Source organism: Ornithodoros turicata, chromosome 1, assembly GCF_037126465.1.
Source record: "Ornithodoros turicata isolate Travis chromosome 1, ASM3712646v1, whole genome shotgun sequence".
In the NCBI taxonomy this organism is placed as follows: Eukaryota; Metazoa; Arthropoda; class Arachnida; order Ixodida; family Argasidae; genus Ornithodoros; species Ornithodoros turicata.
In genome coordinates, this window is record NC_088201.1 from 137,535,096 (window position 1) to 137,546,301 (window position 11,206).

The window sequence follows — 11,206 nt, forward strand, 5'->3', positions numbered from 1 at the left end:
TACCACACCTTCGTAGCGCCCGGCTAGCTCAGTCGGTAGAGCACGCGACTCTTAATCTCGGGGTCGTGGGTTCAAGCCCCACGTTGGGCGTACCTGTTTTGCGCTCAGTAGCTCCTCATCATGCGTCTTTCGTAAAATGACCTTCTATACTGTGTTTCGAATCAGGGTTACATGCGTATAATTCGAAGCTAACGCACTCAGCATTCTCCTGTCTCTGTACCACACCTTCGTAGCGCCCGGCTAGCTCAGTCGGTAGAGCACGCGACTCTTAATATCGGGGTCGTGGGTTCGAGCCCCATGTTGGGCGTACCTGTTCTGCGCTCAGTAGCTCCTCATCATGCGTCTTTCGTAAATGACCCTCTATACTGTGTTTCCAATCAGGGAACATCCGTATAATTCGGAGCTAACGCACTCAGCATTCTCCTGTCTCTGTACCACACCTTCGTAGCGCCCGGCTAGCTCAGTCGGTAGAGCACGCGACTCTTAATATCGGGGTCGTGGGTTCGAGCCTCATGTTGGGCGTACCTGTTTTGCGCTCAGTAGCTCCTCATCATACGTCTTTCGTAAAATGACCTTCTATACTGTGTTTCGAATCAGGGTTACATGCGTATAATTCGAAGCTAACGCACTCAGCATTCTCCTGTCTCTGTACCACACCTTCGTAGCGCCCGGCTAGCTCAGTCGGTAGAGCACGCGACTCTTAATATCGGGGTCGTGGGTTCGAGCCCCATGTTGGGCGTACCTGTTTTGCGCTCAGTAGCTCCTCATCATGCGTCTTTCGTAAAATGACCTTCTATACTGTGTTTCGAATCAGGGTTACATGCGTATAATTCGAAGCTAACGCACTCAGCATTCTCCTGTCTCTGTACCACACCTTCGTAGCGCCCGGCTAGCTCAGTCGGTAGAGCACGCGACTCTTAATCTCGGGGTCGTGGGTTCAAGCCCCACGTTGGGCGTACCTGTTTTGCGCTCAGTAGCTCCTCATCATGCGTCTTTCGTAAAATGACCTTCTATACTGTGTTTCGAATCAGGGTTACATGCGTATAATTCGAAGCTAACGCACTCAGCATTCTCCTGTCTCTGTACCACACCTTCGTAGCGCCCGGCTAGCTCAGTCGGTAGAGCACGCGACTCTTAATATCGGGGTCGTGGGTTCGAGCACCATGTTGGGCGTACCTGTTTTGCGCTCAGTAGCTCCTCATCATGCGTCTTTCGTAAAATGACCTTCTATACTGTGTTTCGAATCAGGGTTACATGCGTATAATTCGAAGCTAACGCACTCAGCATTCTCCTGTCTCTGTACCACACCTTCGTAGCGCCCGGCTAGCTCAGTCGGTAGAGCACGAGACTCTTAATCTCGGGGTCGTGGGTTCGAGCCCCACGTTGGGCGTACCTGTTTTGCGCTCAGTAGCTCCTCATCATGCGTCTTTCGTAAAATGACCTTCTATACTGTGTTTCGAATCAGGGTTACATGCGTATAATTCGAAGCTAACGCACTCAGCATTCTCCTGTCTCTGTACCACGCCTTCGTAGCGCCCGGCTAGCTCAGTCGGTAGAGCACTAGACTCTTAATCTCGGGGTCGTGGGTTGGAGCCCCACTTTGGGCGTACCTGTTTTGCGCTCAGTAGCTCCTCATCATGCGTCTTTCGTAAAATGACCTTCTATACTATGTTTCCAATCAGGGTTACATGCGTATAATTCGGAGCTAACGCACTCAGCATTCTCCTGTCTCTGTACCACACCTTCGTAACGCCCGGCTAGCGCAGTCGGTAGAGCACGAGACTCTTAGTCTCAGGGTCGTGGGTTCGAGCCCCACGTTGGGCGTACCTGTTTTGCGCTCAGTAGCTCCTCATCATGCGTCTTTCGTAAAATGACCTTCTATACTGTGTTTCGAATCAGGGTTGCATGCGTATAATTCGAAGCTAACGCACTCAGCATTCTCCTGTCTCTGTACCACACCTTCGTAGCGCCCGGCTAGCTCAGTCGGTAGAGCACGCGACTCTTAATATCGGGGTCGTGGGTTCGAGCCCCACTTTGGGCGTACCTGTTTTGCGCTCAGTAGCTCCTCATCATGCGTCTATCGTAAAATGACCTTCTATACTGTGTTTCCAATCAGGGTTACATGCGTATAATTCGCAGCTAACCACTCAGCATTCTCCTGTCTCTGTACCACACATTCGTTGTGCCCGGCTAGCACAGTCGGTAGAGGACGAGGCTCTTAATCTCGGGGTCGTGGGTTCGAGCCGCACGTTGGGCGTACGTGTTTTGCCCTCAGTAGCTCCTCATCGTGCGTCTTTCGTAAAATGACGTTCTATGCTGTGTTTCCAATCAGGTTTACATGCGTATAATTCGGAGCTAACGCACTCAGCATTCTCCTGTCTCTGTACCACACCTTCGTAGGCCCCGGCTAGCTCAGTCGGTGTAGCACGGGACTCTTAATCTCGGGGTGGTGGGTTCTAGCTTCACGTTGGGCGTATCTGTCTTGCGCTCCGTAGTTCCCCATCATGCGTCTTTTGTAAAATGACCTTCTATACTGTGTTTCCAATCAGGGTTACATGCGTATAATTCGCAGCTAACCACTTAGCATTCTCCTGTCTCTGTACCACACCTTCGTTGTGCCCGGCTAGCACAGTCGGTAGAGCACGAGGCTCTTAATCTCGGGGTCGTGGGTTCGAGCCGCACGTTGGGCGTACCTGTTTTGCCCTCAGTAGCTCCTCATCGTGCGTCTTTCGTAAAATGACCTTGGATACTGTGTTTCCAATCAGGGTTACATGCGTATAATTCGGAGCTAACGCACTCAGCATTCTCCTGTCTCTGTACCACACCTTCGTAGGCCCCGGCTAGCTCAGTCAGTGTAGCACGGGACTCTTAATCTCGGGGTGGTGGGTTCTAGCTTCACGTTGGGCGTATCTGTCTTGCGCTCAGTAGCTCCCCATCATGCGTCTTTTGTAAAATGACCTTCTATACTGTGTTTCCAATCAGGGTTACATGAGTATAATTCGCAGCTAACCACTCAGCATTCTCCTGTCTCTGTACCACACCTTCGTTGTGCCCGGCTAGCACAGTCGGTAGAGGACGAGGCTCTTAATCTCGGGGTCGTGGGTTCGAGCCGCACGTTGGGCGTACCTGTTTTGCCCTCAGTAGCTCCTCATCGTGCGTCTTTCGTAAAATGACCTTCTATGCTGTGTTTCCAATCAGGGTTACATGCGTATAATTCGGACCTAACGCACTCAGCATTCTCATGTCTCTGTACCACACCTTCGTAGGCCCCGGCTAGCTCAGTCGGTGTAGCACGGGACTCTTAATCTCGGGGTGGTGGGTTCTAGCTTCACGTTGGGCGTATCTGTCTTGCGCTCCGTAGCTCCCCATCATGCGTCTTTTGTAAAATGACCTTGTATACTGTGTTTCCAATCAGGGTTACATGCGTATAATTCGCAGCTAACCACTCAGCATTCTCCTGTCTCTGTACCACACCTTCGTTGTGCCCGGCTAGCACAGTCGGTAGAGCACGAGGCTCTTAATCTCGGGGTCGTGGGTTCGAGCCGCACGTTGGGCGTACCTGTTTTGCCCTCAGTAGCTCCTCATCGTGCGTCTTTCGTAAAATGACCTTCGATACTGTGTTTCCAATCAGGGTTACATGCGTATAATTCGCAGCTAACCACTCAGCATTCTCCTGTCTCTGTACCACACCTTCGTTGTGCCCGGCTAGCACAGTCGGTAGAGGACGAGGCTCTTAATCTCGGGGTCGTGGGTTCGAGCCGCACGTTGGGCGTACCTGTTTTGCCCTCAGTAGCTCCTCATCGTGCGTCTTTCGTAAAATGACCTTCTATGCTGTGTTTCCAATCAGGGTTACATGCGTATAATTCGGAGCTAACGCACTCAGCATTCTCATGTCTCTGTACCACACCTTCGTAGGCCCCGGCTAGCTCAGTCGGTGTAGCACGGGACTCTTAATCTCGGGGTGGTGGGTTCTAGCTTCACGTTGGGCGTATCTGTCTTGCGCTCCGTAGCTGCCCATGATGCGTCTTTTGTAAAATGACCTTCTATACTGTGTTTCCAATCAGGGTTACATGCGTATAATTCGGAGCTAACGCACTCAGCATTCTCATGTCTCTGTACCACACCTTCGTAGGCCCCGGCTAGCTCAGTCGGTGTAGCACGGGACTCTTAATCTCGGGGTGGTGGGTTCTAGCTTCACGTTGGGCGTATCTGTCTTGCGCTCCGTAGCTCCCCATCATGCGTCTTTTGTAAAATGACCTTCTATACTGTGTTTCCAATCAGGGTTACATGCGTATAATTCGGAGCTAACGCACTCAGCATTCTCATGTCTCTGTACCACACCTTCGTAGGCCCCGGCTAGCTCAGTCGGTGTAGCACGGGACTCTTAATCTCGGGGTGGTGGGTTCTAGCTTCACGTTGGGCGTATCTGTCTTGCGCTCCGTAGCTCCCCATCATGCGTCTTTTGTAAAATGACCTTCTATACTGTGTTTCCAATCAGGGTTACATGCGTATAATTCGGAGCTAACGCACTCAGCATTCTCATGTCTCTGTACCACACCTTCGTAGGCCCCGGCTAGCTCAGTCGGTGTAGCACGGGACTCTTAATCTCGGGGTGGTGGGTTCTAGCTTCACGTTGGGCGTATCTGTCTTGCGCTCCGTAGCTCCCCATCATGCGTCTTTTGTAAAATGACCTTCTATACTGTGTTTCCAATCAGGGTTACATGCGTATAATTCGGAGCTAACGCACTCAGCATTCTCATGTCTCTGTACCACACCTTCGTAGGCCCCGGCTAGCTCAGTCGGTGTAGCACGGGACTCTTAATCTCGGGGTGGTGGGTTCTAGCTTCACGTTGGGCGTATCTGTCTTGCGCTCCGTAGCTCCCCATCATGCGTCTTTTGTAAAATGACCTTCTATACTGTGTTTCCAATCAGGGTTACATGCGTATAATTCGGAGCTAACGCACTCAGCATTCTCATGTCTCTGTACCACACCTTCGTAGGCCCCGGCTAGCTCAGTCGGTGTAGCACGGGACTCTTAATCTCGGGGTGGTGGGTTCTAGCTTCACGTTGGGCGTATCTGTCTTGCGCTCCGTAGCTCCCCATCATGCGTCTTTTGTAAAATGACCTTCTATACTGTGTTTCCAATCAGGGTTACATGCGTATAATTCGGAGCTAACGCACTCAGCATTCTCATGTCTCTGTACCACACCTTCGTAGGCCCCGGCTAGCTCAGTCGGTGTAGCACGGGACTCTTAATCTCGGGGTGGTGGGTTCTAGCTTCACGTTGGGCGTATCTGTCTTGCGCTCCGTAGCTCCCCATCATGCGTCTTTTGTAAAATGACCTTCTATACTGTGTTTCCAATCAGGGTTACATGCGTATAATTCGGAGCTAACGCACTCAGCATTCTCATGTCTCTGTACCACACCTTCGTTGGCCCCGGCTAGCTCAGTCGGTGTAGCACGGGACTCTTAATCTCGGGGTGGTGGGTTCTAGCTTCACGTTGGGCGTATCTGTCTTGCGCTCCGTAGCTCCCCATCATGCGTCTTTTGTAAAATGACCTTCTATACTGTGTTTCCAATCAGGGTTACATGCGTATAATTCGGAGCTAACGCACTCAGCATTCTCATGTCTCTGTACCACACCTTCGTAGGCCCCGGCTAGCTCAGTCGGTGTACCACGGGACTCTTAATCTCGGGGTGGTGGGTTCTAGCTTCACGTTGGGCGTATCTGTCTTGCGCTCCGTAGCTCCCCATCATGCGTCTTTTGTAAAATGACCTTCTATACTGTGTTTCCAATCAGGGTTACATGCGTATAATTCGGAGCTAACGCACTCAGCATTCTCATGTCTCTGTACCACACCTTCGTAGGCCCCGGCTAGCTCAGTCGGTGTAGCACGGGACTCTTAATCTCGGGGTGGTGGGTTCTAGCTTCACGTTGGGCGTATCTGTCTTGCGCTCCGTAGCTCCCCATCATGCGTCTTTTGTAAAATGACCTTCTATACTGTGTTTCCAATCAGGGTTACATGCGTATAATTCGGAGCTAACGCACTCAGCATTCTCATGTCTCTGTACCACACCTTCGTAGGCCCCGGCTAGCTCAGTCGGTGTAGCACGGGACTCTTAATCTCGGGGTGGTGGGTTCTAGCTTCACGTTGGGCATATCTGTCTTGCGCTCCGTAGCTCCCCATCATGCGTCTTTTGTAAAATGACCTTCTATACTGTGTTTCCAATCAGGGTTACATGCGTATAATTCGGAGCTAACGCACTCAGCATTCTCATGTCTCTGTACCACACCTTCGTAGGCCCCGGCTAGCTCAGTCGGTGTAGCACGGGACGCTTAATCTCGGGGTGGTGGGTTCTAGCTTCACGTTGGGCGTATCTGTCTTGCGCTCCGTAGCTCCCCATCATGCGTCTTTTGTAAAATGACCTTCTATACTGTGTTTCCAATCAGGGTTACATGCGTATAATTCGGAGCTAACGCACTCAGCATTCTCATGTCTCTGTACCACACCTTCGTAGGCCCCGGCTAGCTCAGTCGGTGTAGCACGGGACTCTTAATCCCGGGGTGGTGGGTTCTAGCTTCACGTTGGGCGTATCTGTCTTGCGCTCCGTAGCTCCCCATCATGCGTCTTTTGTAAAATGACCTTCTATACTGTGTTTCCAATCAGGGTTACATGCGTATAATTCGGAGCTAACGCACTCAGCATTCTCATGTCTCTGTACCACACCTTCGTAGGCCCCGGCTAGCTCAGTCGGTGTAGCACGGGACTCTTAATCTCGGGGTGGTGGGTTCTAGCTTCACGTTGGGCGTATCTGTCTTGCGCTCCGTAGCTCCCCATCATGCGTCTTTTGTAAAATGACCTTCTATACTGTGTTTCCAATCAGGGTTACATGCGTACAATTCGCAGCTAACCACTCAGCATTCTCCTGTCTCTGTACCACACCTTCGTTGTGCCCGGCTAGCACAGTCGGTAGAGCACGAGGCTCTTAATCTCGGGGTCGTGGGTTCGAGCCGCACGTTGGGCGTACCTGTTTTGCCCTCAGTAGCTCCTCATCGTGCGTCTTTTGTAAAATGACCTTCGATACTGTGTTTCCAATCAGGGTTACACGCGTATAATTCGCAGCTAACCACTCAGCATGCCTCACAAATGCCTCTGCAAGGTGTTTTACAATATTGTGAAAAAGGGGTAAGAGCTTGTTACTATCACATCTTGCCGGTGCGTGCGAAAACGATCAAATTCATGCGCAAAGTGATCCAGAATACTCCAGACTTCATACAGACATAACATAACCCAGACATACATAATCCAGACATCATACGCATTATCAAAGTTGTACGTTGTGATAAACCGCTTACCGTTTGTGCTAGCGGGAACTACGTCACAAGTGAATCTTCACCTGATGAAATGCAGGTTTGCACGAAAGCTTGTGAATGATAAAGTTTTATTCCAAAGAGTTTTCATTCCCTGGACTTATTGTGTTCCCACAAGTAAGTGATACAATAGAACGATCAGATATGCGGCAAGTTATATTACAAGGAGACGCAATTAAAGATTGAGGCTTTGTATGGATTTGTCCTTTGTACGTGTTCGAGCCTCAGAACATCAGTTGTAATTATTCGACGCAATTAAAGTCTAGATCACAAACACTATATATGTAAAAGCGATGCAGTTCTGGAAGTAGCCCTGCTGGGTTTATCGGCTGTCTGTGTAAAGTTTTACTCAAACATCATATCACAGAGGACTTCAGCGCTAACGCTTTCATGACATTAGTGATAAGACATACTATTCTAGTCCGCCCATCAAGACTAGAATCACCACATATGGTCAGCTTTTGCGTTCTTTTAACAGTCTCGCTTGTATAGTGAGACAATCCCTTCATTACGGCAAGATCAACACCACGGGGCATATATACATCCCCTATCGTCACAGACTCACGGTCCCTTTATCAATGAATAATTTGCGCCAGACGCTTTCAAATTCTGCAGGTGGTAATACGGAAACCTGATGGTTATTCATTGTTAGTGTCGCACCCCCCCCCCCCCCGGAGATATTGTATTCGTTCAAAAACTTTCAAGCACGGATTCAACCCAGTTTCAGTTATCGCTGACACGTCAAGATTATATTCAACAAGATACTTTCAATAGCTTCTTGTTTCCGACACTGCGAGCATTTAAACGCACAAGCGATAAGTTAGGTGTGGAAACTAGATTTCAATGCGAAGCATTCTGTAGCTACTAACATCGAAAAAGTGGTATGTGTTCTGGCCACGTAACAAAGCTAGGATGTATACACGCACCGCGTGTAAAAGGAGAGGAACGTTGTGTCAGATGAGATGGTGCCGCGCAAGCGCCCTCTTCCCCCCACAGAAGAGGACTTCCTCGGCCGGAAACGGCGCACGGCGATTGGACAAGACCAAGTCTGTGTGTCGCTATAATGGACCGTTCTGGCCCATAAGAAAAACTCGTATCCTCAACCCAATACTGAAACACCACGGTAACAAGGCCAGCAATATTGCAAAGACGTTCGAGAGCGTCGCATCTGTGGTGGCGGCGCAATTGCGTCCTTGTATTCATGGTGAGCTGCGCCGTGAGTTGCGATGTGGCTATCTGGCTTCGTAACAAGATCTGGGCTCTTCTTGTACGTGACGTCATGCGTCTTCATACACAATGCTTCGCATATCGTAAAGAACCAGCGAAGTCGTTTCTGCAATATGTTTCACAGCGAGGCGTAGGTGAAACCTGCTTGACGCTGTTCGATTGCGTATCATAAGTGAATTGTTTTTCACGAATGTAAAAACTTGTTATAGCGCAACCGGTAAGACCCTCCGCTTTCCTTGGCGCACTTAAGCAACTGAGCCCCTTCACGTCAGACCTCCGAGGAAAAATCCTCATTGATGTCCGTATTTGAACCGCGCATCTTCTTGGAGCTCAGTACAACCTCATTTTTTACTTTATATGACAGAAACCGGACTATGATTGGGCAGTTCCTACCGTGCTTCAAGTTATCTAGCCTGTGGGGAGGAGACGCTGATACAAACCATTTAAAGATAAAACGATGAAAAATAAATCTATTAGAAATTCAACTTCCAAAACAAACTTTTTAAAAATAAATGATGTAAATACCAACGTGGTCAAAATAAACTAATAAAAATAAAATTCGCAAAATCAAAGCACCAAAGTAAATCCTTCAAAATCCATCCCCTCTAATTGGTTGATAGCCGAAGCCTTCTGAGAACGACAATTTCGCTCTACCGGAAATGGGTTGTGTGCACAGTGACTACGTAGTTCGTATATTTCTATTTCTACTCTAGAGGAGAACCGTAAAGAAGGGGACGGATTCTAAGCGTCAGCTAGTTTGAACCCTCGTTTAGCCGTCGATGCCTCCACCAGCATATCCCTGAGTTTGGGGAGAAAGAAGGGAACGCGCAAAGAAACGTACAACACCAATCCCTTTATGTCACAACGCCTTCCAGCGTGTATAGGAATGGCATTGTTGCACTAGCTCAACTCAAAAATGCGAGTGTTATTCTTGTATTCATACGCGTCGTCGTCTCACTTTCAAACTGTATATTTCGATTTCCTCAAGTATTATTCGAAGGCACATAGTTAATTATGCAGCAGATGGGAATGCAGAACGCCAATATTGTGGATTTCGTTGGACAGAACATAGTGTTGCTCATAGACAAACGTACGGAAGAGTTCCCCGCTAGCCCTAACATTGATCTATTTTGACAGTGTGGATCTTAAGAGCTTGAATTCTTAACTGGTTTATTTCACTAGATGGATTTTGACGAGTGGAATACCCAGCGTGGATTTTTTTATGTTTTATTTGAAATATTCGTACGTATTTGAGGCAACTCTTTTGAGTGCCTCCGTTTCCAGCTCCGTAACCGTCAGCAACTCTCCGCAACACTAAGTCAGCAGTGCCGTCAGCAGAACCGATATTTTTGGGGTTCGGTTCAAGTTCCGGTTCAAGGTTATCGGTTCGGTTGGAGTTCAGCGCAACCAAAATAACCGTTTGAACAGATATTAATCGGTTCGAACCGGTTTACGTGTGCTGCGCTAATCAGAGTATCACATCTGAGAGGTAATATCAGTTTCCGGCGATGGCTTGCTCCACGTTGCTTCCTCTTACTCCCTCGCCTCTGCACTTCATAGGTACGAAGAACCATGCAGTTCACAGCAAATCATCCTTTACCGTGTAGAGGACGATGGTCTTCCTCTACATGAGCCCCGACCGGCGATGATGGTATGCCACGGAGAGGCGATGACGGTGGCCTATTTCCATGGCCGCGCCGGTGGAACTGAGAAGCGGGTGCTCCATGCGCGTGGCCATCGTTGTCGTCGTTGTCGTCGTCCGCTACAGGGGTCCCCCGGCCGTCAGATGCGTTGCGGACGCATCGCAAGAGCTGGAGTCCAGGTAACGCGTCTGGGAAAAGCTGCAGTTGAGGGCGACCGTGGTAGACGTGCAGACGTGGTGACGTGTGGTCGAACAGGGGCACGGCACACGTTGGCGGCATGTCACAGATGGTGAGGACGGGAACAGCGATCCGTCAGGTAGAGACGAGCGAGAGAGAGTGAGGCGCTCGGTGTCGTGGTCCTGGGGTGCCGCGACCGGCACGGGAGCGGAAGCTCGAGAGCCCCAGGTGGAGTGAGTGATTTGCCGAGACGGGCTGAAGCGTGCCAAGGCGTCGGCTGCCGCGACTGCCGCAACCGGCAGGTGAGCGCAAGGCTCGAGTGTCGCGGCCGGCAGTGAGAAGCGTGAGAAGAGGAGCCAAGAGTACCGGGATCCGGTAGGAGCGAAGGTGGCTCAATCTGTGAAGCGCGTGTGTTCCGGAGGGAGTGGTGTTCGATGGCGTCGTCACAAATTTGGGATGGTGAAGGGCCGAATTGCTCCGGGCGTGATGTTCTTCGTCCGGGTCACCAAATGTAGAGGACGATGGTCTTCCTCTACATGAGCCCCGACCGGCGATGATGGTATGCCACGGAGAGGAGATGACGGTGGCCTATCTCCATGGCCGCGCCGGTGGAACTGAGTAACGGGTACTCCATGCGCGTGGCCATCGTTGTCGTCGTTGTCGTCGTCCAGCGTCCGCTACATACTGTACCGAAACGTGCTGGAAAATGGCGTACAGCATACCATTATGTTCCATTACAAAAGGCTATCGCCAGTTTTTAAAGAAAGAAATACAACAAATACGACAA

General features: G+C 50.1%; 3 non-coding genes across 3 annotated transcripts; all 3 read left to right on the top strand.

Annotated features, from left to right (window-relative positions):
* Nucleotides 1–17: 17 nt before the first annotated feature.
* Nucleotides 18–90, top strand: Trnak-cuu (transfer RNA lysine (anticodon CUU)). The gene has a single exon. It is a non-coding gene; the product is annotated as a tRNA-Lys (tRNA).
* Nucleotides 91–883: 793 nt separating this feature from the next.
* On the top strand, nucleotides 884–956 carry Trnak-cuu (transfer RNA lysine (anticodon CUU)). Its single transcript has one exon. It is a non-coding gene; the product is annotated as a tRNA-Lys (tRNA).
* Nucleotides 957–1,317: 361 nt separating this feature from the next.
* Nucleotides 1,318–1,390, top strand: Trnak-cuu (transfer RNA lysine (anticodon CUU)). Its single transcript has one exon. It is a non-coding gene; the product is annotated as a tRNA-Lys (tRNA).
* The last annotated feature ends 9,816 nt before the right edge of the window (nucleotides 1,391–11,206 follow it).